The following is a 25,728-nucleotide window of genomic DNA, read 5'->3' on the forward strand; positions in this document are numbered from 1 at the left end:
CACAAGACCTGTATAGGTTCAAATCAGACAAAACCCTATCACCTAGAGGGGGAGGTAAACTCCTAACTCCTAACCAAGAGGCTATTTGCAATTGATGCCTGATGGCAAAGGGAAAATCAGGTTTTTCCAAAGGAATATTATTGGGCATATCAACTATACTCCATGTCAGAGCCCATGCCTGTGATTACTTGCCAACACAAAATGAGCCCTTATATCTTTATGAATATTTTTTGCTTTGTCTTGGAATTTCTTTTGTCTTATTGTTCTTTTGCCTGGCGATTTTGATTTTTGTTTGTTTGTCTTTAAGGATTTGTTTATCACTTTTTAAAATATTTGTTTCTTGGTATCTGTCTTTGCTTTTTTTTTGAGTGGGCTAAAACAGAATGTTGGATGAATAAGGAGGAAGAGAGGATCGGGGAAGTGCTGGAGAGGAAAACATGATCAAAATATATTGTATGGAAATTTATTATTATTATTATTATTATTATTTTATTACTTAAAAAATACCAATCCAAATTCCCACTCCCTTCTTTTCTCTCACTCCCCTCCCACTCTCTCCATACTCCTTCCCATCCCACCCCTTCCAGTCCTAAGAGAGGGCAAGGCACCCTGGCCTGTGGAAAGTCCAAAGCCATCCCTACTACATCTAGGTTGAGCAAAATATACATCCAAAGAGAATAGGATCCCAAAAGCCAGTACATGCAGTGGAGAAAAAACCCCATGCCAATGTCAGTGGCCTCTCAGTCTGCCCAAACTGTCAACCACATTCAGAAAGACTAGTTTGATCCCATGCTCATTCACTCCCAGTCCAGTTGGAGTTAGTGAGCTCCCATTAACTCAAGCAAACTGTCTCAGTGGATGAACCCCTCATGGTCTTGACTTACTTGTTCATACTTTCACTCCTTCCACTCTTCAACTGGACCTTGGGAGCTCAGTCCAGTGCTCTATTGTGGGTCTCTGCTTCTGTTTCCATGTGTTGTTGGATGAAGATTCTATGGTGATATTTAAGATAATCATCAGTCTGACTACAAAGAAAGACCAGTTCAGGTACCCTCTCCTCTATTGCTCAGGGTCTTAGCTGGGGTCATCCTTGGGATTCCTGAGAATTTTTCTAGAACCAGGTTTCTTGCTAACCCCATAATGGCTCCCTCAATCAAAATATCTATTTCCTTGCTCTCATATCTGTCCTTCCTCCATCTCAACTATCCCATTCCTTCAAGTTCTCCTCAACTCTCCCCTTCTCCCTTCTTTCTATTCCCTACCCCAATGCTCCCAAATTTTGTCAGCTGATCTTGTCTGTTTATAATTTCTAGGTGGGTCTATATATGTTTTCTTTGGGTTCACCTTATTACTTAGCTTCTCTAGGATCATGAACTATAGGCTCAATGTCCTTTGTTAATGGCTAGTATCCACTTGTGAGTGAGTACATACCATATTTATTTGGGGTGGGGGGGTCTGGGTTACCTCACTCAGGACAGTGTTTTCTAATTCCATCCATTTGCATGCAAAATTCAAGATGTCATTGTTTTTATCACTGAGTAGTACTCTAATGTGTAGCTGTTCCACACTTTCTTTATCAATGCTTCTATTAAAGGGCATCTAGGTTGTTTCCAGGTTCTGGCTATTACAAATAATGCTGCTATAAACATAGTTGAACAAATGCTTTTGTAGTATTATTGAGCATCTTTTGGATATATTCCCAAGAGAGGTATTGCTGGATCCTGAGGTAGGTTGATTCTCAATTTTCTGCCACCACACTGATTTCCAAAGTGGTTGCACAAGTTTGCATTCTCACCAACAAACATCTTTAGTGTTTTTTATCTTAGACATTCTGACAAGTTTAAGATGGTATCTCAGAGTTGTTTTGATTTGCATTCCCAGATAGCTAAGGAAGTTGAACGTGTCCTTAAGTATCCTTTAGCCATGTGAAATTCTTTTGTTGAGAATTCTGTTTAGTGCATTACACCATTTTTAATTGGGTTATTTAAATTTTTAATATCTAATTCCTTGAGTTCTTTATATATTTTGGAGATCAGTCCTTTGTCTGATGTGGAGTTGGTGAAGATTTTTTTTCCCTATTCAGTATGCTGCCTTTTTGTCTAATTGACTGTGTCCTTTGCTTTACAGAAGCTTCTCAGTTTTAGGAGGTCCCATTTATTTATTATTGCTCTTATTGTCTGTGCTACTGGGTTTATATTTAGGAATTGGTTTCCTGTGCCCATGCATTGAAGGCTACGTCCCACTTTCTCCTCTAATCAGGTTCAGTGTGGTCGGATTTATATTGAGGTCTTAATGCATTTGGACTTGAGTTTTGTGCATGACAAGAGATATAGATCTATTTTCATTCTTCTACAGGTTAACATCCAGTTATACCAGCACCATTTGTTGAAGATGCTTTCTTTTTTCCATTGTATAATTTTAGCTTCTTTGTCAAAAATTAGGTGTTCATAGATGCATGGATTAATATTTAGATCTTCAATTAGATTCCATTGATCAGCGTCTCTGTTCTTATGCCAATACTAAGCTGTTTTCATTACTGTAGCTCTGTAATAGAGCTTGATGTCAGGGATGGTAATGCCTCCGGAAGTTTCTTTATTGTGTAGGATTTTTTTGGCTATCCTGGGGTTTTGGTTTTTCCATATGAAGTTGATTATCGTTCTTTCAAGGTCTGCGAAGAATTGTATTGGGATTTTAATGGAGACTGCATTGAATCTGTAGATTGCTTTTGGTAGGATTGCCATTTTTACTATGTTGATCCTTCCTATCCAAGAGCATGGGAGATCTTTCCATTTTCAGGTATCTTCTTCAATTTCCTTCTTCAAGGCCTTAAAGTTCTTGTCAAATAGGTCTTTCATTAAATTGGTTAGAGTTACCCCAAGATATTTTATGTTTTTTTGTGGCTATCATGAAAGGTGACTTTTCTCTGATTTGCTTCTCAGCTTTTTATCCTTTGTGTATAGGAGGGCTACTGATTTTTTTTTTTTAGTTGATCTTGTATCCTGCCACAATGAAGGTATTTAACAGCTGTAGGAGTTCTCTGGTAGAGTTTTGGGGGTCATGTTTCGTGCACTATTATATCATCTGCAAATAACAAAAGTTTGACCTCTTCCTTTACAATTTGAATCCCTTTGATCTCCTTATGTTTGTCTTATTGCTATTGCTAGAACTTCAAGAACTATGTTGAAGAGATATGAAGAGAGTGGACAGCCTTGTCTTGTTCCTGATTTTAGTGGAATGGCTTTGAGTTTCTCTCCATTTAATTTGATGTTGGCTGTTGGCTTGCTGTATATTACTTTAATTATATTTTGATATGATCCTTGTATCCCTAATCTCTCCAAGACCTTTATCATGAAGGGGTGTTGAATTTTGTCAAATGCTTTTTCAGCATCTAATGAAATGATCATATGGTTTTTTCTTTCAGTTTATTTATATGATGGATTATACTGATAGATTTTCATATGTTGAATCAGCCTTGCATCTCTGGGATGAAGCCTACTTGAGCATGATGGATGATTTTTTGATGTGTTCTTGAATTCATTTTTCCAGTGTTTTATTGAGAATTTTTGCATCGATGTTCATGAGTGAGATCGGTCTGAAGTTTTCTTTCTTGGTTGTGTCTTTGTGTGGTTTTGATATCAGAGTAACTGTAGCTTCATAAAAAGAATTTGGCCATGATCCTTCTATTTTTATTATGTAAGTTCTGGTAGAATTCTTCACTGAAAGAATCCAGCCCAGGACTTTTTTTGGGGGAGGGGGGGGCTGATGACAGTTTCTATTTCCTTGAGACTTATAGGAGCATTTAAATTGTTCACCTGGTCTTGATTTAATTTTGGTATATAGTATCTATTTAAAAAATTGTTCATTTCTTTTACATTTTCCAAGTTTGTAGGGTATAGGTTTTTGTAGTAAGATCTAATGATTCTCTGAATTTCCTCAGTGTCTGTTGTTATATCCCCCTTTTAATTTCTGATTTGGTTAATTTGGATGTTCTCTCTCTGCCATTTGATTAGTTTGGATAAGGGTTTGTCAATCTTGTTGATTTTCTCAAAGAATCAGCTCTTTGTTTCATTGATTCTTTGGATTGTTTTCTGTGTTTCTATTTTGTTGATTTCAGCCCTCAATTTGATTATTTCCAGTCTTCTACTCCTCCTGGGTGAGTCTGCTTCTTTTTTCCTAGAGCTTTCAGGTATGCTATTAAGTCTCTAATGGGAGCTTTCTCCATTTTCTTTATGTGGGCACTTAGTGCTATGAACTTTTCTCTTAACACTGCTTTCATAGTGTCCCATAGGTTTGGACATGTTGTGCCTTCATTTTCATTGAATTCAAGGAAGACCTTAATTTATTTATTTATTTATTCCTTCCTTCCTTCCTTCCTTCCTTGACCCAGAGGTGGTTCAGTAGTTGACTGTTCACCTTCCACGAGTTTGTAGGCTTTCTGGGAATTTAACTGTTGTTAAATTCTAACTTTACTCCATGGTGATCCAATAAGACACAGGGGGTTACTCCATTTTTGTGTGTGTGTGTGTGTATGTAGAAGTTTGCTTTGTTACCAAGTGTGTGATCAATTTTTAAGAAGGTTCCATGAGGTGCCGAGAAGAAGGTATATTTTTTTCTGTTTGGGTGGAATGTTCTATAGATGTCTGTTAAGTCCATTTGATTCATTACATTTGTTTGTTCTCCTATTTCTCTCACTTTTCTGTCTTGTTGACCTGTCCATTGGCGAGAGAGAAGTGTTGAAATCTCCTACTATTAGAGTGTGTGTCGGGGGTTGTGATTTAAGTATTAGTAATGTTTCTTTTATATATGTAGGTGCTCTTGTATTAAGAACATAGATATTCAGGATTGAGACTTCATCTTAATGAATTGTTCCTGTTGTGAGTATAAAGTGTCCTTCTCCATCTCTTCTGATTGACTTTAATTTGGAATCAATTTTGTTAAATATTAGAATAGCCAGACCTGCTTGTTTCTTAGGTCCATCTGATTGGAAAATCTTTTCCCAACTTTTTACTCTGAGGAAGTGTCTCTCTTTGAGGTTGAGGTGTATTTCTTGTAAACAGCAGAAAGCTGGATCCTGTTTTCTTATCCATTCTCTTAGCCTGTGCCTTTTTATAGGTGAATTGAATCCATTGACATTAAGTGATATTAATGACCAGTGGTTGTTAACTCTGGTTATTTTTTGGTAGTAGTGTTTGTGTGTTTCTCTTCTTTGGGTTATACTGGTGGTAGTGGGGTTATCAGATGTCTGTGTTATTGTGGGTGAAGTTAGCTTCCTTGGGTTGAGGTTTTCGTTCTACTACTTTCTGTAAGGTTGGGTTTGCGGATACATATTATTTAAATATGTTTTGTCATGGAATATCTTGTTTTCTCCATCGATGGTGAATGCAAGCTTTGCTGGGTATAATAGTCTGGGTTTGCATCCATGGTCTCTTAGTGTCTGCAGTATATCTATCCAGGACCTTCTTACTTTCATTATTTCCATTGAGAAGTCAGGTGTAATTCTGATAGGTTTACCTTTATATGGTACTTGACCTTTTTTCCTTTGCAGCTCTTAATATTCTTTCTTTATTCTGTATGTTTTGTGTTTTGATTATTATATGGTGAGGGGAATTCTTTTTTTGATCCAGTCTATTTGGTGTTCTGTAAGCTTCTTGTACCTTCATAGGAATATCCTTTTTTAGATTGGGAAAGTTTTCTTCTATAATTTTGTTAAATATATTTTCTGTGCCTTTGAGCTGGAGTTCCCCTTCTACTCCTATTATTCTTAGGTTTGATCTTTTCATGGTGCCCCAGGTTTTCTAAATGTTTTGTGTTAAGAATTTGTTGGATTTAATATTTTTTGACCAATGATATTTCCTCTATAGTATCTTCAGTGCCTGAGATTCCTTCTTCTATCTTTTGTATTCTGTTGGTTATACTTGTCTCTGTAAATCCTGTTTGTTTACCCAGATTTTCCATATCCAGAATTCCCTTGATTTGTGTTTTCTTTATTACCTCTATTTCAGTCTTCAAGTTTTGAACTATTTCCTTCACATTTTTGATGCTTTTTCTTGGATATCTTTGAGAGATTTATTAATTTCTTCCAACTTTTTGTTTGTCTTGTCTTCCATTTCTTTAAGGGAGTTTTACTTCCTCTTTAAAGGTCTCCATAATTTTCATAAAGTTATGTTTAAAGTAATTTTCTTCTACTTCTTCTGGGTTAGGATGATCAAGTCTTCCTGTGTGTGTCCACTGGGTTCTGGTGTTACCATGTTGCTTTTTAAGATGTTGGAGGAATTTTTGCATTGGCACCTACCCATCTCTTCCTTCAAATGAGGCTGGCAGTATCTTGGTGTCTTTGTTCTGATCCTTGCTGTGGCTGTCTGAGTACTTGGGAATTTTTCTTGGTCTGCTCTGTCTTAGGTCCACTCAGTATTGGAGCAAGTTGTGTTTCATGGTTCCATGGACCTTGTAGGCAAAAAGGCAGGTTTGGGGGCAGGGTGGGTTGGGGGATAGGAAAACTCCCTACTGGCTGGTTAGAAAAGCCAAGGGAGTTGGGGAGGAGCTCCTGGGTTTTGTCCTAATGGAGAGGTCCCAGAGATGGGGCGTCTGGCTGTCTGGTGGCCAGTGACTCACCTCTTAGGTCTCCTCAGTATTGGAGCAAGCTGTGTTGCAGGGTTCCACAGACCTTGGAGGCAAAAAGGTGGCTTGTATGGAAATTTTTAATAAAGTAAATAACAACAAGAGCTATTAATTCTTATCTTCTAAATACTTAGAATTCTGTATTGTCTATATGTCCTTGAATATATTTGCAATGTTTATTTTGTATATTGGTCTATTGCTGTGAAAAGACACCATGACCTTTGCAACTCTTATAAAAGAAAGCATTTAACTGGTGCTTGCTTACAATTTCAGAGGTTTAGTTCATTATCGTCATGATGGGAAGCATGAAGCATACAGGCAGAAATGGTGCTAGAGAAATAACTGAGAGCTATATCCCTATCTGCTGACCACGGAGAAATTCTGAAATTGGCATGGGCTTTTGAGACCTCAAAGTCCACACCCAGTGATGCACTTCTTCCAAAAAGACCAAATCTACTCCCATAAGGTCACATCTCCCAGTCCCTCCCAAACAATACCATTCCCTGATGACTAGGCATTCAAATATATGAGCTTATGAAGGTCATTCTTACTCAAACCACTATGCTTAGTATCAAATTTGTTTAAGTAAGTGCTCAAGAAAACTGCAGTTGCTAAATTGCTCCACCTTCCCTCTCGATCATAGAGAAACAAGAGTTTTACAGGGGAAAAAAAAAACAACTTCAGCTTCCTAAACTGGGTAAGTTTGGCCAACTAAAATAACAAGCTAATGGCAAGGGGCAGAGAGAGGATGTAAACAATGTGACCATATCTGATAGATAAATGGAAGTATTCATTGCTCCCCCAAGTCTTTCTTTGAGACGTATTAACTTGTACATTTAAAATCAAATTTAAAAAATCCCAAGTCATGCCTGGTGGCACAGTGGTGCTAAAGATGCTATCTCCTGATCCTTGCCTCAATTCTGGTTCTACAAGATCATCTCAAAAGTCTCTACAGCTTGAAGGATAAACTGGTTTTTAAGAGAAAATTGTTCTTACTCCATAATATAGTCCATTCTCCTAATAGGTAATTGCCACAATCTAGGTCTGCCTTTATAAGAAACACAGTAGAAACGCCAAAAACTATCTTGCTTTGCAAGTCTCATGAGCCCTAAGAAGAAGTAAATGCTTTTTCTTTACTTTTTAAAACCAAAATAATTTCAGAGTGCCGGTTACAATGACTTAAACTTTTAACAAATAAGTTAAATTTGTTAAGAAAACCCAAGACTATTCATGTGCTTTATTTGAATTTGTACCTATTAAATATTTAAAATACTGCATATATATCATCTGTGTTTTAGATACAGTCTCTTAGATTTTCATTTAAAATATAATCATCTTCTTGAGAAGAAAAGCATAAGAATGGTGATGAAGAGGTTAAAAAGGAAACTACAGGTAAAGAAAAAAATCTATATATGAGATACATTTTTTGATAAGAGATAGTTAAAAAGAAGTACTATGGGGCTTCTGAAGGGATGGCTCAGCCATTAAAAATATTGGCTGCCCTTCCAAAGATGTGGGTTTGATTCCCAGTGTGCACATGGTGTCTCACAACTGTGTACAATTCCAGTTCTAAGAGATTCAATGCCCTCTATCTGCTTCCACAGATACCAGGCACAAACATGCACGCTTCTAGGCAAAACATCCACACACATAAAATAATATTTTTAAAGTATAAAAAGAAAGGTAAAGATTTTTATATGGTAAGGAAAAGATGGTTATGAAGCAGAAACACATGAAAACCAAGTTAAAGGGTTAAAGTGTGTAGTAGAAGGAGTATGAGAAAATGGGCATGGTTATAACTAACTCAATTGGGGGTTGGTGAGGTCTAGACAGTGTCCATTCCCTCTTCATAAAATTCCAATGGGAAAAAAATAAACAAAGTTTAATTCCACCAAATTCAGGGGGTGAGGTGTGAACAGGTTTATTAAGCTTACTTATGGACTAGTGGTGAGGGATTACAGGCAGACACAGAAAACCTTAAGGCAGCTCTGGAATGTCTGTACCCAGAAATGATGATGACTGCTCATTGCTATGAAGATGGAGTCCCCTTCCCTAGTCACCAAAATACTCTAGCCCTTTGCTAAGATCCCAAGGCCATGTGTAATTAGTTGACTGGGAGAATTGGCTTTACGCTGAGGTGAAAATCCTGTGACTTTCCCCACCCCTTCCTTCTGTGAGGAATGTCCACTATCAACAAACCCAGCAGTGATGTTATGAGAGCAGGCCCAGACAAAACCCTGAAGATAGTAGCCGTTTGACTCTGAAAATAGTCCTATACAACAGTTACTAAAACTTAAAGATCAAAATTCAATACCCTGAGATAGAATTGATGGCCAATTCTCTGTCTACAATGATAAGCTTTCCTTAAATACTGATCTATTTTTAGTAATTTTTTAAACTGATGTAGGAAAGCAAGGCTTTTATTTTATCCTTTCACTAAATGAGGTATCTAAAACTTGTGGTAAGACTTTACTGTATGTTTTATTTTCTTGTTGCTTTGAATATCTCTCTGAATAAAGTCCTCCCTTAAAGGAAAGCCACGGCCTCAACAGTAGAGAAAACTCTTACAAAAAGAATTTTCTAACTCTAGCTAGACATCTTTTGCCACCAAGTAAAACTTTCTATACTAGCATTGGGTTATATATAATTGAGCTGTGGACCAAAGAGGGGGGGCATGAACACACTCAAACAATTCATGCTATCACCAAGGCTATTGGTTGCTATCTACAAGCTGATGGTATAGTTCTGTAGCTGAAGATAATACTTACATAGCTCATTTATAACACAGAGAATTTGAACTGGTGCCTAACTAGAGCCTTCACCGCTATGAGATGGTGTTCATGGTACTGGAAGGTACATATACACACATACAGAAAAACACTCATAGAATACAAATAAGTAAATCTTAGCCAGGTGTGTTGTTGCACAATAATACTTTAATACCATCAATGGGGAGGCAGGAGTGGGTAAGTCTCTGAGTTTGAGGCTAGCCTGATCTATATTTTAAGCTCTGGTCTAGCCAGAGCTGCCTAATGAGAACCTATCTCAAAAAAAAGAGTAAATTTTAAAGAAAACACAAAATTTATCCCATTTGAAATTTTTCTGCTAAATCACACAGATGTCATGGAACTCAATCTAATCATAAATACTTAAATCTATTCATAAGCTTGGACTATTAGAGAGACAAATAATGTTAATTAAATCTCAACGTTAACTAAAGCGTTGCCTTTCTTCTAAGATCCTCCTCTTTTGGAGAATATCCATTATCTCCTTATAAAGTAAGTACATGGTAGCCTATAAAAAATTTAAATTATAGGAATCATCTTTACTTAAATATGATAACTAAAGGTTCAGAATTGGTTACAGAGTCTCTTCCTCCAGATATTAAAAAAAAAAATGGAAAAAAAGAAACAGAACAAACACAAACAAAACGAAGTAAGTATCACCTCAAAGACTCCATTCTGCCTGGAGGGAAAGACTCCATACAACTACTTCTAACCAGGACAACATTTCATGCCATGAACTCAGATTTTTAAGTCTCACATCAAATGTGTGCTTATGTCTTTTGGGAATACATGCAGCCAAACCTCAGACATTCCAGATGACAATCATCTTAGACCACACTGACAACGGTGTACCCAGGTAACTGGACATTTCTTACATGGTTAGCTTTCTTAAGTCATTCATAATTAGATATTTCAAATTTTCAGGTACTCAGTATTTCACTCACTGAAGTTTCAAATTAATGCTAATGTTGGTTTTAGTCAAATTTTACACAAGGATATTTGGTCCATCTATTAAGGCAGAAATCTGTGAGTTCAAGGACAGACTGCTCTATAGTGCAAGTTCCAGGGCAGCCAAGGCTATGTAATGAGACCCTGTCTCAGATAGATGATAAGTGTTTAAATACTTTAAATATAAGTAAAAACTATTTACAACTGTGGAACATCTAAACATTGATAGACATATAATCTATTCTTTAGAAATGTATAGATTTTGGTTGTTTAAAATGATTGTTTCCATTATCTATTACTTTCTCTTTTGTTAGGTCAGTGTTCTTGATTGTTTTAATTTTAGGTATATTATCCCCATTATACATTAAATTAATGTTATATCAAATACAGAGAACAAAACAAAAAAGAAAATAGGGGTACAGGATATGGCTCAGAGGCAAAGGCATTTGCCACCAAAAATTATGATAGAACTTCAATCCCTAGAACCCACAAGTGGATGGAGAGAACTGATTTCCAAAAGTTGTCCTCTGACCCCCACTTATGGGCTCTGACAGCAAGTGCACCCAAACATACGCACGCACATACATAAAAAATAAACAAAATATACAAATACTCTGATTTCAATCACAATGGCTAGTAGATTTTTACTATCTTTTCTGCTAAAGATTGCTTTATTACCTTCTGCTGAGGCTCATCTATATCAGATATTGAGAATGAGGCCTTCCGACCAATGAGGGAAAATGAATATTTGGCCCCTACTTGAACACAACATGATACCTGGCTAACAGGTAGAACTATGAACAGAATCTCCTGGGAAGAACCACACCTTCCCCTGAGTCTTCTGCAAGAAGGAGTACCAATTCACAGTAGAGATGTGGAATAAAGCAAGTCCTGAGTCAAATTATCCTTGGGCATTTATTAGCAGCCTTTCATTGCTCTCCTCTGTATGTGACTTTTGATAAGGTCACATCTTTGGGACCAAGAAGTAAATCCTTTGGGATATATAAGAAGACCCTCAGTTCTCACCAACCAAAAGGCTAAGAATGCCATTCAATAAGATCCGAGGCCTACAGTTTAAAAGTCCCTGTGACCTGTCTATTTAATATTTTCCTTCCTTCCTTCCTTCCTTCCTTCCTTCCTTCCTTCCTTCCTTCCTTCCTTCCTCTCTCCCTTCTCTCCCTCCATCCCTCTCTTTCTTCCTCCCCTTCTCTCTCCATGTATGTGTATATTGCCTACATGTATGTGTGTGTGTACCCCATTAATGTCTTGGTGTCTGTAAAGGCAAGAGAGGGCATCTGATGCCCTGGAACTAAGGTTACAAATGGGTGTGAGCTACCACATGGATGCTGAGAATCTAACCTCCGAAAGAGCAGCCAGTGATCTTAACTCCTATCTAGCCCCATACCTACCAAAATATTTGAAAAAAATCTTGATTTATGATTTTCTTGTGGTCTGTTACTATAAAGCTTCACAAAACCTTTTGAAACATAGAATTTGGGGTAACCTGAATAACCTCTTATTTGTGTTTTTGCATGACAGAATACAGAATAAGCAAGCTTTAAAATAACAGCATGTTTACCTCCATTAAATGGAAATGTTAAGAAGGGAATCTAACACACACACACACACACATATTACCATGTCACTCAAGGAAAAGTTCCATCCAGTTTTCTGTAGCAAGGGTGTTCCTAACCTTCTTACCTAGCAATTGGTCAGTTCCTCCAAGGAGGAAGTCAGTAGGTTCTAATCCCAGTGGCCACTGAGTTCATGCTTCTCTGCCACCTGTAACATCTTTGGTGTAATGTGCCTGTGTACATCTTTCCTTCCTGTTCCCATGGGAACCATGCCCTGAATACACACTGTCTCACTGCATGCTCACTGGATATGTTGGCTCATACCTGTAATCCCGCTATATAGTGAATTCTTGGCTAACCTTACTACAAAGTAAGAGTTTTGCCTTTAAAAAAAAATCCTCCTAGAAACAATCATGGTCTCTCTCCAGCTTACTGGTCTGCCCAGTCGGGCAGCCTGGTTGTTCCAGATAAAGTCAGCCTCCACTCTACGAAAGAGGATTTCCTGCTGATTTACAAGTCCAGTTTAGCTAAGGATATAATCTGTTTTTTTGCCTGCTAATTGTTGATCTTTAGACTTGTAGCTTCCGTGTTTGAAGCACCAAGCTTCACTCTGAGTTCCCTATACAACCTGTCCTCTTAATTTGCTAGCTGCTCATTCAAGCAGTCAACCACAGTTCAAAGCATCTTTTTAAAAACACTGCATCTGTACTGAAGACCCACAGACTTTTCTTCTATCCTACAAGCAATAGAGTATAGGAACTATTTTCACAACATTTATAAGATTTGAACCATGTTGTAAGCTTAAAGTATAAAGGAAGAGATGCAAATTTGGAATTTGAGTAGTCACAGAAATTGGTGTCTTCATGGGGATTCTGGAACTATCCCCTATTCACAATGATCACACTCTGAACCCGAGTTTGCATTTTCATTAAATAAATAAAATCAACCTTGGGTCAGGAGTTAGAGTCAGCAGCTAGTTGACAGAAAGTAAAACCATGGAGAGTCAGAGGGAGTCTGGAAAATCGATAGATGCATGGTAGAGAGGAACTTTGGGTGTGGCAATCATTTTTTTGGTTTGGAGTGTTGGAAGAGATGCTCTTCTTGAGATACCAGCAAAGAAGAAAGGTTAGTTAGTTGCTTCTCAACTTCTCTGAGCTAGTAGGTTTTCACTCCAGCCTCTGACTCCTATGTCTTTATTGGTAAATAGAATGATAACTATTTAGTTAAAAACTACATTTGGTAGCAGCAGCAGGAGGTGGGCCCAGGGGGGATATAGGATATAGGATATAGGATGCTGCCTGAGAAGCAGGCCAGTAACTGCAGAGTCACACTTACAGCTAAAACAGCAGTAGATTCAAGTACAGCCACTGTGCTGGTAGAAAAACAACAATGCCCCAATAATACAGGAAGAGCAATTATATTTTATAACTTTTCTCATTTGCTGTAAGGCTTACATCAATTATTTCACATATAAAATTAAGATGAATGAGGTTTCAATTCATGAAATAACATGTATAAAGTTTTTAGAACAGTGAATTACTCAGAGTAGGGTCTTAATAAATGTTAGCTCACAGCATGCCTACTATTTCCTTCCAGTGCTTTGGACAATTTTTAACAAAATGTAATATGCATTTGTAATGGATAATTAAATCTAAAAATATTTTATGAATATCAAAAAAACATTAAACTTAATACTAAAAGAAGAGAAAAAATGTGACCTAAAAGACAAAAACATTAAATAAAATGAGTTTTAAAGTGTGATGGTTTAGATAAAAATGCCTTCCCCATAGGCTCATATATTAGAGTCCTTGGTCATTAGGGAGAGGTACTACTTGACAAGTATTAGGAGGTGTGGTCTTGTTGGAGGAAGTGTGTTACTGGGGGTGGTTTTAGGGATTTCAAATTATCAAGCCAGGCTCAGTGTCTCTATCTTCCTGCTGCCTGATAATCCAGATGTAGAACTCTTAGCCACTTCTCCAGAACCATGTCTGCCTGTGTGTTGTCATCCTTCCTGCCATGATGATAATGAACTAAACCTCTGAAACAGTAAGCCAGCCCCAATTCCATGTTTTCCTGTATAAAACTTGCTGCGGTCATGGTGTCGTTTCACAGCAATAGAACACTGCCTACGAAATAAGCGGAGAGGTAGAAGAGGAAAAGAGGAAGGATATGAAGAGGGAGGAGAGGTAAGAAAGGAAGGGACCATGATAATGAAGTCTAAAAACATGACTTTATTCTAATTCAAGCAATACAATTTTACAAAGATGTGCTTGTTAGAAAATCAGAACGTGGTAGAACATGAGGCCTTGAGAGACCCTGTCTTAAAGTAAACAAGCAATACAATGAATCATAGCACATGGAAAAGAAGAATAATGAAAAGTCAGAGTGATGAGAAAGACTTGATGTCTGCTGTTCAGTAACATGAAGGAAAGGAACTGGTTTGTCCCTCCTATCGGCAATAACCAAAAAGCAGATGCAATGTGTAAAACAAGCTTGTAAGGTTTCATATATTAGGTAAGAAAAGATATGATCCCTGAAAGATGGAAAGCAAAGGAGATGAGACCACCCCTCCTTAATGAACCTTCTAAGCGTGTTGTTGAAACCACAGATGTGGATTCATTCCACCTTGACCAAAGGTCAGAGAATTCAGGCCTTTTCTTGCACTGTCCAGGTTATTGACAGGAAGTTTGACCAAGGGTGTGGCTACTAATGGGATGTTTTGACCCAGAGTCTGGTTACTTGCTGCTTTGGGTATTTGAGAAGATGATCTCTTTGTTCCTTGTGTTTTGCTAAACAGGTCTTTTATCTTCCCCTCCTCTTTGGATTGGGGTATATAAAGTCTATGAAAAACAAATGTGGGCATATTCATTATTCACTGAGTTGCCCTCCCAACTCTACCCTAAGTTTCTGTCTTTTCTTTTGTATGTCCATTTTTTTCTACCTAATATTTCTAATCCACACACCCCTAACCTGGAATGTATGAACCTGTCGAGGCTGCACTCTGACAGATGGCTTCTCAATGTGGGACCTGAAAATGGGGGATAGACATGAAGGACCCTGACAGCATATCATAAAGCAGAGTATAGGAAGGGTTGGTGACCTTGAACTGCAACAGAGACAGAAATAAAGATTAAAGCACAGAATTCAGAGGATTAAAAACTAGAAAGAAGGAACTGTGCAGAAAGAGAACAAGTTTTTTCCTCAAAGACCACTTCTTCTTGCAAGGCTCCACATCCTAATCCTTTAATCCTTTTAAATAGTGCCCCTCCCTAGCTACTAAACATTCAAATATATGAGACAATGGAGGGCACTTTTATTCAAATCACCATAGCCAATATCCAGCTTCTCTGACTATGTTCTGGAAATGGACAAGGGCCTACTGTTGCTCAGACCAGCATCAGTTTTTCTGCTTGCTTGGTGCCTGAAAGTAGAGTTTTAATGCTGGCTATACTGACTGTGAAGAAAAAAATCTCTAACATCATCCTGTGAATCTGAAGGTTTGATGGGTTATGTGAAAATTGTATGATGAAGGCATGGAAGAAGAAAGAGATTTGCCTGATATTTAAAATTCCACTAAGAAAGTCACATTTATAATTTTGCCAAATATCAGTATAAATATATTCATAAATAAATCACATATGTTTATGTACCTGAAATCTACCTTCTATGCTCAAAAAACAAAAATACATTTGTAGTGATAGGAGCGGCAAGGCTGCGTCCCCGGCACCCGGCTGCCCACACTGCTAGCTTATGCCCCGAAATAATTACATGGAAACTGTATTCTTTTAAACACTGCCTGGCCCGTTATCTGTAGCCTCTTATTGGCTAGCTCTTACATATTAATCTAACCCATTTCTAATCATCTGTGTAGCCCATGAGGTGGCTTACGAGAGAAGATCTTAACCTGCGTTTGTCTGGCGTGGGAGAATCATGGCGACTCCCTGACTCAGCTTCTTTCTCCCAGCATTCTTTTCTGTTTACTCCACCCACCTAAGGGTTGGCCTATCAAGGGGCCTAGGCAGTTTCTTTATTAATAAGAAATCACTCCCACATCATACATTCATGGCATCTTTTCCATGTACCTTTTCCTCACAGGATACTGGAAATTGAGGCACTGCTAAAACAGACATTTTAGCTGCTTCCACATATCATTTGGTCCCATTTCTTGATTGGCCATTGATTGACTCCTTCAATTATGAGAAATTCATGAAGTCTTGAGCCAATATATTTACTCTCTAGACAATAGTACTGGGGATTTCCACCTTCTAGATCAATGAAATAAACTTGATAATGATGAGTTAGTAATCGATGGCCAGGGCCCACTTAAGGATGGAACTATATTAAATTGCCTTCTGATCTATAGTCATCTTTGGATCATAGTTCCTTCTTGTGGCCACCCGAGTTACAACAGGTTACCTAAGGATTCTCAGGACAGTGACTGCTTCTCCTTTAGCTAATTTCTCCATGAGGTTATGGCAATCTCTGACTGAGTAGAAAAACCAGTTTGTGGAACACTAACCTACTCAAAAGAAGGTAGTTCTTCATAACATCTAGGGCAGGTTCAGACAGAGGGTAGCCATGTGCAACAGGACAAGTAAAAAAAAAACACAAGGAGTGAAGCTGACTCCTATACAACCGTGGTTGTTCTGGTCTATGGAACCTGAGCACAGAAGGGCTCTGTTGAAGGGAGCACAGGCTGCATTCCTGCCGCCCGGCTCCTGGCCGCCAGCTACCTTATGCCCCGAAATAACAACACACAAACTATATTCATTTAAACACTGCTTGGCCCACTAGCTCTAGCCTCTAACTGGCTAATTCTCATATTTTGATTTACCCATCTCTAATAATCTGTGTGGCTTACCAGGAAAGATTCAGCATGTCTGACCTGGCGGCTAGCTGCACCGCATCTGCCCTGGAGAGCCGCGGCATGGTGTCTGAGCTTACTTTCTCTTCCTCCCAGCATTCTGTTCTGTTTATTCCACCCACCTATGTTCTAACCTATCAGGCCAAGGAGTTTCTTTATTAATTAACCAATGACCTTCCTCCATCAGGGCTCACTGGCTGGCCTCACTTCCCCTACTTTTCAGAATCCTTTCCTACTGATGCTTTAGTTACAGGGATGTAATAAAAGCTTACAGTGTACTGCTATTGAATAGCAAACAAAAATCCACAGTATGTTCACAAATAAACTACAATCAATTTTAAAGAGTAGCTCTCTTGGGTTATAAAATCATTTATCTTGTTTGTTTCTGGAAGGGGAGAGAGCTATACAGGGGAGAAAGCCACCTCGTATATAAAATTTGGTTTTCATAGACTTGGGACTTTAGAAGTCATTCCCTTAAATGACCCCCTTTTTGATACTTCATGATGATTTGTTGATTTATTTACATCTTGACAGCAGGTTCACCTCCCTCCTCTCTTCCCATATCTCCCCCTCAACTCCCCATCTGTCTTCACCCCCAATTCATTCCTCCTCTATTTCTCTTCAGGAAAGGGCAGGTCTCTCATGGATATCAGCAAAAAGTGGTGTATCAAGTTGCAGTAAGACTAAGCACCTCCCATATATTAAGGCTCAGCAAGGTGACCCAGTATGAGGAGTAGGGTCCCAAAAGCCAGGAAAAATGTTGAATACAACCCCTGCTCCCACTGTCAGGAGTCCCACAAAAAGATCAAGCTTCACAACTGTCAAGTACATGTAAAGAGCCTAGGTCAGACTCATGCAGGCTCTCTGGTGGTTGGTTCAATCTCTATGAGCCCCTATTAGCCCATGTTAGTTGATTCTGTGGGTTTTCTTGTGGTGTCCTTCACCCCTTTGGCTCATACAATCCATTCTCCTCATCTTCTGCAGGATTCCCTGAGCTCCACAGCCTCTCCAGCATGAGCTGTCATTTGTTTTTGATCTTAGCCATTCTGACAGGTATAAGATGGATTCTCAGAGTTATTTTGACTCACATTTTCATGATAACTAACCATTTCTTTAGGTGTTTCTCAGACATTAGAGATTCTTCTTTTGGGAATTCTCTGTTTACATCTGTACCCCATATTAAAATTGGATTATTTGGGGTTTTTTGATATCTAGGGTTTGTGTGTGTGTGTGTGTGTGTGTGTGTGTGTGTGTTCTTTATATACTTTGGAAATCAGCCCTTTGTCGGATGTGGGGTTGGTGAAGATCTTTCCCCATTCTGTAGGCTACCGTTTTGTCCTATAGATGGTGTCCTTTGACTTATAGAAGCTTTTCAGTTTTATGAGGTCCCATTTATTAATTGTTGATCTTAGTAGCTGCATTATTGGTGTCCTGTTCAAGAATTTGTCTCCTGTGCCAATATGTTCAAGATTATTTCCCACTTACTCTTCTGTCAGGTTCAGTGTATCTTTATGTTGAAGTCTTTAGTCCTCTTGACCTTGAGTTTTGTGCAGGGTGATAGATATGGATCTATTTGCATTCTTCTGCATGCCAAAATTGAATTATGCCAGTGCCATTTGTTTAAGATGCTTTCTCTTTTCCATTGAATAATTTTGGATTCTTTGTCAAAAATCAGGTGTTCATTGGTGTATAAATTTATGTCTGGGTCTTCAATTGGATTCCATTTTTCCACCTGTGTGTTTTTATGCCAATACTATCTGGGTTTTATTACTATAGTCCTGGAGTATATGGAGCTTGAGATCAGAGATGGTGATGCCTCTGGAAGTCTTTCTAATGTACAGCCAAAGCTCTACCTATGAGAGCATAATTCTTCTTCCTATGAGAAGTGAGACACTGATGGCTTAAACAAACAGGTCTGGAAGTAGCTAGCTGAGCTTGCTGTGACTATACCAGCTGTTGTTTTTTGCTTGAGATTCTCAAGAAGTAGAGCCGGAGATGAAGAAAGACTCAAATGAAAATGATGACTCAGTTCAGGCTAGCTTCACTAATGTGCAAAGGACAGTCACACACAAGTGCAGTACAGGGAAACCGATGCTTGACTAATGCTCTGCTATAACATTTTGAAATTCTTAAATAATTGTGAGCATTTTGTCACCTGTATTGAGTCACATAAATCCTATTGCAGGTACTGGTTAAGACTTACTCCCTAGAAAATGTGACAAGGGAGTAGAAAGTAGAAGAGGGAAGGCTGAGAAGGACAAGGGAAGCCGCACAAAGCAAAAATGCTGGTGGAAAGGGGAGACTGACGCCACTCCTGCAGGGACTGCCACCCACAGCATAGACGCAGCCTCGCCATTGTCCCATTTAGGGTCAAAGTGCAGTACTGCCACCTCAACACTCAAGTCGCTGGTTAAAGATGAGTTGTAGAAGCTATGTTAGATGCCTGGCACTTCCAGCTGTCCTGTGGCCAGCAAAGGACATCCGGAAACTGAACGTGGTAGTCTGACCATGAGATGGAGATGCTGGCAGGCAAGAAGTACACTTAGAATCAGTGTTCTTCAAACTGGAGAAGGATCATAAGGGATACCATCAAATGCTCACATAAATCACTGAAGTCGAGCATATGCTTTAATAGGAACAGGCAAAAAATGAAGGCTTTATGATCAAACTATGTATGATGTCATGAGCAGGATTACTAACTGGAAAAGGTATATACTCATTTATATGAGACAAGTGAGTCTCTATATATTCTATATATTCTATGTATATAGAATACTACGCACGTGTATATCACATATATAAGCTTTCTATAATATATGTAATAGGAGGCACAAACCTATGGAGATGAAATGTGAGTCAGCAGAGTTCAGGAAACAGGTCCAGAACCATGGGTAAAAGCACAAACTCTGCAAACACCCTGCGTTGAAAACTCGACCCCGGCACTTTCAGACTGAGTGGGTTAACTTTGCTGTGCCTACCTACTAGAGTTGCTAGGAGAATGAAGAGACTTAATATATGTAGGGCTCTTAAAGCAACATCTGCCACACAGGAAGTGCTAGTTAAATGTTAGCTCTGACTGCTCTTGCCTTTTGGCTACTATGATCGGAACTTCCCACCTCTCTGTAGTGCATACAGCTGTCCCCCAGTGCCCAGAGGGCTCCACTCATATACTAAATTCTAAGGATAGAAAAGTCTCAGATAAAATGACATAGTTTGTGAATATAACTTACCTACATCTCACATATGGTAATGCTTTAATTATTCCTAGATTATCTATTATGTAGTCATATACAATGTAAATATTAATTTTGTTATACTGTATTATAAATGAAACAAAGATAAGAAAAAACATACTTGTCCAGTACAGGCTCAATTTTGTTTTCAAATATTTTCAACCTGAAGCTGACTCTGAGGGTGCAGACCCCACAGACACAAATGATAAACTGTATCTTAGTCTTAATTTGTTGCAGGCTGGTGAGAGAGAAAGAGCAGAGACAGAGAGAAATACAAAATGGAGGACAGGGGACAAAATAAAATGACTTGATTTTAGTAGATCATTTCTGCAAATGACTTGATTTTAGTAGATCATTTCTGCAAAAGCTTGTACAGGATCTCAGGTTTCTGTTCTCTCCTTGCGCGGACAGCTGGTTATAGACTGCTCTATAGTTCCAGTTGAAGAACACTAAACCAGGCACTGTTCACAAAGCTACTGTGGTTGTTTTTGTCGTAGGCTAATGGGAGGAAAACTAAAAGGACATGAAAACAACTGAGCTCTATAATGGTCAAGAGATGGAAATCACTGGAATGGCCGTGATAGTCACTTCTTGTGTCAGCCCATTCTGTTTAGGGTACATCTTAGAACTGTCACTATCTGAATCAGCTGAGTGTTTCCTAACCCTGTACAAAGTACGAAATAAAGGGCAGGCTGTGGTTTGCACCTCAACAGGAACATTCTCTGGAGGCTGCTCAGACCACACTTGCCAAGCAAGGCATACTTGAGTAAGTGTAAACAGGGTGAATTTAATGCTAGCTGTGGGGTTCAGTGCCTAGATCCCAGCATGCAAGGACTCACTTCTCTTCTGCAGGTGAACTCCAGCGAAAAACTCACCCAATACTTGGACTTACTTATTCTTTGATTTTTGTCTGATATCTTATTTTAAAGAATATCTTTCATTTATTCTTTGGCAATTCATGCATGTACCTTTATCACACCCAACTTCCCCTCCCACTCTCCCACCACACCCCTCAACATGTTTCCTTCCTTCCTTCCTTCCTTCCTTCCTTCCTTCCTTCCTTCCTTCCTTCCTTCCTCCCTCCTTCCGTCCCTCCCCTCCTCCCTCCCCTTCTTCCTTTCTTCCTTCAATATATTGAGTCCAATCAGTGCTCCCTGCTCTCACCCAATACTAACGTCATTTTTAAAAGGGCCTGCCCATGTTGTTTATTGGTGACCTACTTTGGCCTTCTATCTCGAGCCTGCTAAACGAGAAAGCAGATATCTGGGAGTGCTCTAGCAGACTGCTCAACCTTACCATTTCTGCACAACCATCTCTGTTGAACTCTGGCTTTTTGAAAGCAAGCTCCCTTGGGTTGATATCTCCTATCACGTTTAGCATAATGCTTGACAAGCAACAGGTGCTTGATTTCTTTGAATGACGGTAAGCAGCAATTGTGGAAGCAAAATTGGCCCTTCAATCTACCAAACTTCTAAATCCATACAAAACAGAGGCGGGGGAGGCGGGGAGGGAGACTAGCCTGATTCAATTACTTTATTATGCACAATTCTGTCAAGTTTGGGGGATTCGGAAGCACAAATTTCACGGAGATCAAGGGGCAAGGCATGGTAGGTGATGTACTTAACTAACATTTAGCAATCTGGTTTTACCTTCATTTCTGAGAAACAACATCCCCGTGGCTCCAGAGCCCTTTAAATATGACGGTGGCCATTTCCTCAGACTTTTCTGGATCAGAGCCTCACTTTTGTGTAGGGGTTTGGCAGAGCTCATCTTCGCAGCCCGGGGACTGCGGAGAACTTGGGTGGCGTGTGACGGTGGCCGCGCGTGGTTGCCCGCTCGCCGCACCCCAGCAAGCTGCACCGACCAAGCCGCGGGCACGGGAGTCCACACACCCGACGGCCCCAGCAGAGCTCGGCGAGGGCGTCCCAGGCGGGAGAGCCGGAGCAGAGTGGGTGGCGGCAGCTGCCCCGCCTATCGGGTCGTGCGCCCCGCCCACGCGTGCGGGGAGGAGCCGGAGCGGAGTGGGGAGGAGAGGTCGGGCGGTCCCGGAGCGCAGAGACGGGCTCCTTGGCTGCGGCGGAGGCGGCAGTGGCAGCGGCGGGTGAGTGAGTGCCAAGCGATCGCCGGGAACCGGGCCGCGGGGACCCAAACAGGACGGGGCGGGGCGCCGCCACTTCGGGGCCACGAGCGGGTCCCGAGAGTCGACCGCGGGCTGGAGCGAGGGAGCGAAGGAAGGAAGCGCGGGCTGCGGGCACCCTGGGCCGCGGGAGGGGAGTGGGAGCGAGGCCCGCCGCGGCCCACAGACGCGAGAGCCCGGGACACGAGCGACCCCCGAGGCTGTGTCTCTGCTGCCACCCAGCCCGGCCTCGACCCGCCGGCGGGAGGTCACCGGGAGTCACTGCCCAGCTCGCGGCGGTGCGGGAGGAGCGGCTCGGGGCGGCCACGCAAGCCCCTCCTCTCCCCGCGCGGGTCTCCGGACGCGCGTGGGCTGGCAGCCTCGGTGCTCAATCCGCACAGAAGGGTGGCGGCGGGGAAGGAGACGATCGTGGAGAGACCTCGGGTGACACTCCACGAGGGACCCTGCGAGGGTGACTCAAACAGGAAGGTCGGAGTTCATACTTGAGCCCTGCGTGATTTATTTCTTTTTTAAATGTAGCGCCGTACGCTTAGCCTGTGGGTTAGAGAAAGTCGTTTTTATTTTAGTAAGGGCCTGCCAATTAAACCTCATTTTAAGACGCCATTGCTATTGTCTGCTGACACTCATTTATCCTGGCTGTGGATATCTTGTAAACTTGACTTAAATCATTCATAACTTTCTCAAATGGAGCCGTGATTCTTGTTAAACTTTGAGCAACTGGAAATCAGCTGGAAGGATCTGCCGAGGCCTGTGGTCTCGTGGTCCTGTGCGGGCGTGGCTGTGCACAAACAAGTGGGTAGGAAAGGAAGCTGCCCCATGCCTGCGCTGGAGGGGAGGTCTATGCCCATGTGCCAGGGCACGTTTAACCGCGGCTCCCAGTGGAAACACTGGGGATGTCTTAGGCCTTGTTGGACAGACTTCACATGATTCGCCTCATTCCGGTCAGTTATTTCCTCTCCCCTCGGCTGTCTTTGGACACTGTTTATATTTCCTGGGGCGGTCGCAGCGTCTACTGAATAGATTGTCTATAATGAATCTTTTGGATGTTGTCAGAGCCAGGCTCTGTGTCTGTGTGTTCTCAATTTTTAAAGCAATAGCTTGGGTTTGTTTTTAGAATGCTGGTCACCCTGCTGCACCAGTGCTTGGCACTTCAGACCGTGGATGTAAATTACCACTGGATACCAGCCCTTTCCCAGGGAACGGGGAAAACAGGCCCCTCTCGAATGGTGGCGTTAAATCCACTGTTGTCAAGCAGTCACTTTCAAGTAAGGAGGTTCCCCGTGTTTTAAAACAAAAATGTATATGTCAGGAGACCATTTTTTCCAGTAAATAGACTCATGGTTCTCACATACTTTAAATTTCTCTTTATTTTTGCGTGTTTCATACATGTGTACCCTTTTACTCTCTTCAACCTCCTCCCACTGACCACCCCTTCCTCCCAACCCCATTTTAAAAAAGCGATCAATTGCTGATTGCTAAGTGGAGTTTTAGATAAAATGTTCCTTAGCAGTCAGCTAAACACCAGAAAGCTGTGGGTCAAGGCCAGTGAATGCTGAACAGCAGCTAAGAACGACACGTTTGTATTCAACACAAGCGGTTGTATTCTATTCTGCTAGGTGTAGAACCCCAGGACGGTGCACAGCACTTAGATTTGTATAGAACTGTGTGAAAATGAGGATTTGTGCTTCACAAGAGACGGCAAGTGTGGTATGGAAAGGCAGTGTACTCACCTGTGCAGAAAGTTCTGAGCTTATTTGAAAGACAAATTCTCGTGACGGTTGGGTTGCTCTTGTCACTTGTCACAGAGCATGCCTGGTGATATGGTTGTGAGAGCGAAGGTCTTCAGAATAAAAGAGAACTCCGGAAAAGTTAGCTATGACACCTCTTGCCATGCTGGGTTTTCATTAGGTGGCTTTTTTTTTGTTGTTGTTGTGTATTTGTTTGTTCCATTTTAGTATAAGCCTTACCTAGGAAAGTCAGTTCTAGAAGCAATTTTTCTGAGCCCTGACTGGAAAGAGAAGCGGTTTCACAGAGGCTTACTGTGTAGGATTTCTTGTTAGGCCAGCCTGAGAATAGTATTTAGCCCTTTTCAGTCTGGCTTATAAAATAGGAGTAATAGTGGTCTCGATTTCTAGAGTGTCGATGAAAGTGTTGGAAAACACAGTCGGAAAGTAACCTATGGTAAGTGCTTAGAATGGCCACTTTTTCTTTTCTTTCTTAACCTAGTTTACTCAGCAGGGTACTGGGTAAATTATGATAACTAGAACCTTCTGGAAATGCCAGGTATCACAGTTTTAAGTTCCATAGAATGATGAATGTTGGCATGGTAACTCACATCTGTAATCTTATTGGCAAAAAGGAGGCAGGGGAATTGCTGTTAGTTCACACCCAGTCTAGACAACATAGTAAGTTATAGGCTCTCCTAAACTAGAGCAAGATCTTGCTCAAATAATTAGAAAGTTGACCAGATATTTGTGTGTGTGTGTGCATGTGCGTGTAAATATGTTTTAAGCTTGTCCTGTTTCTGCCATAGTAGTACAAATAATAATGATTGCTAGATCAATAATTTTAATATGCTTTTTGTGTTGTTAAATGCATACTATTTTAGGGCTAGACAATTAGGAACGTAAGTTAACTTTTAAATTTAAAGAGAGTTTTTATTTCAAATAGTTATATTTATTAACCTTGGCTAGGAAATTAAGTCAAAAACAGAAGCAGCATTTGTCTTTAACAGACTATGACTTTTAAAGTCTGAAGAGATGTGATCCAAGAGTATGTTGATGTTTGCTCTTGTGTGCATGACTGTCCAAGGCCAGCAGACAAACCATGAAGAAGTGGGGACTAATTGTGTTTATTTTTGTCACAGTGCTTGGTTAGTTACTTCAGGGAATGAACTCATCAAGTCACTAACTCAGTTGCTAAAATTTGCAAAATTGAAAAAAGTTTTTACTTTAAAAACAACCCCCCCCCAAGCACCTGCTTTTTCTTTAATACTTATCAGATGCACAGTGTCAGATTAGTCTGGGTTGTAGCTCATGTCAGTGGTAGTGACACAGAGACACTAGTTTATAATGATTTCAATGTAAAGGGTACAGTGTTCATTATGAATTGTTTGGGGCCCATGACACTGTGCCCTGTTGTAGTGAAAGACTTGATTGAATAAATTATTGCTTGCTTTTATTCCTAGAACATTACAACATAATGATGGGTTGTTGATCATGTTTTCTTCCTAGGTGTGTAGATCAGATGAGTTGGTCAACTTCTCTGTGCTTTTATTGCAGTTGTGAGGAAAACATGAATTTGTCTACATAGACCTTGTGGAACATTGCCTGACACATAGACTATATTCAATAAGTGTTAACATTAATACATCTTTGTACAGATAATAAACGTGCATTACTTTTAAAACAGGAAAATGACCTTACAAAATTTTCATATTTCTCTCAAATCCAAAAAGGCTATTATTATTCAAAACATCCTGCCAAGTTGTACTTACAAAATAAGAGACTATGCAGTGATTAGGCAATAGTGTTAGGTCTCTTAAATATGAAATTGGTTGTGTTACCAA

The 25,728-nt window shown here is 40.1% G+C and overlaps 1 protein-coding gene across 4 annotated transcripts in view; it reads left to right on the plus strand.

Moving 5' to 3' along the window:
* The first annotated feature begins 22,034 nt into the window (after positions 1-22,034).
* Positions 22,035-25,728, plus strand: part of Gng12 (G protein subunit gamma 12) — a 104,821-nt gene continuing 101,127 nt past the window's right edge. For 2 of the 4 annotated variants that reach the window (XM_050130333.1, XM_050130335.1), the window contains exon 1: positions 22,035-22,124. The gene's annotated coding sequence lies outside the window, so the exon portion shown is untranslated. Of the gene's footprint in view, positions 22,125-22,235; positions 22,629-25,728 lie in introns of those variants that run through there. The other 2 variants (XM_050130336.1, XM_050130334.1) reach the window with 2 other exon arrangements.

This window comes from Alexandromys fortis, unplaced genomic scaffold, assembly GCF_014885135.2.
Source record: "Alexandromys fortis isolate MF-2015 unplaced genomic scaffold, M_Fortis_MF-2015_v1.1 scaffold_338, whole genome shotgun sequence".
Taxonomy (NCBI): domain Eukaryota; kingdom Metazoa; phylum Chordata; class Mammalia; order Rodentia; family Cricetidae; genus Alexandromys; species Alexandromys fortis.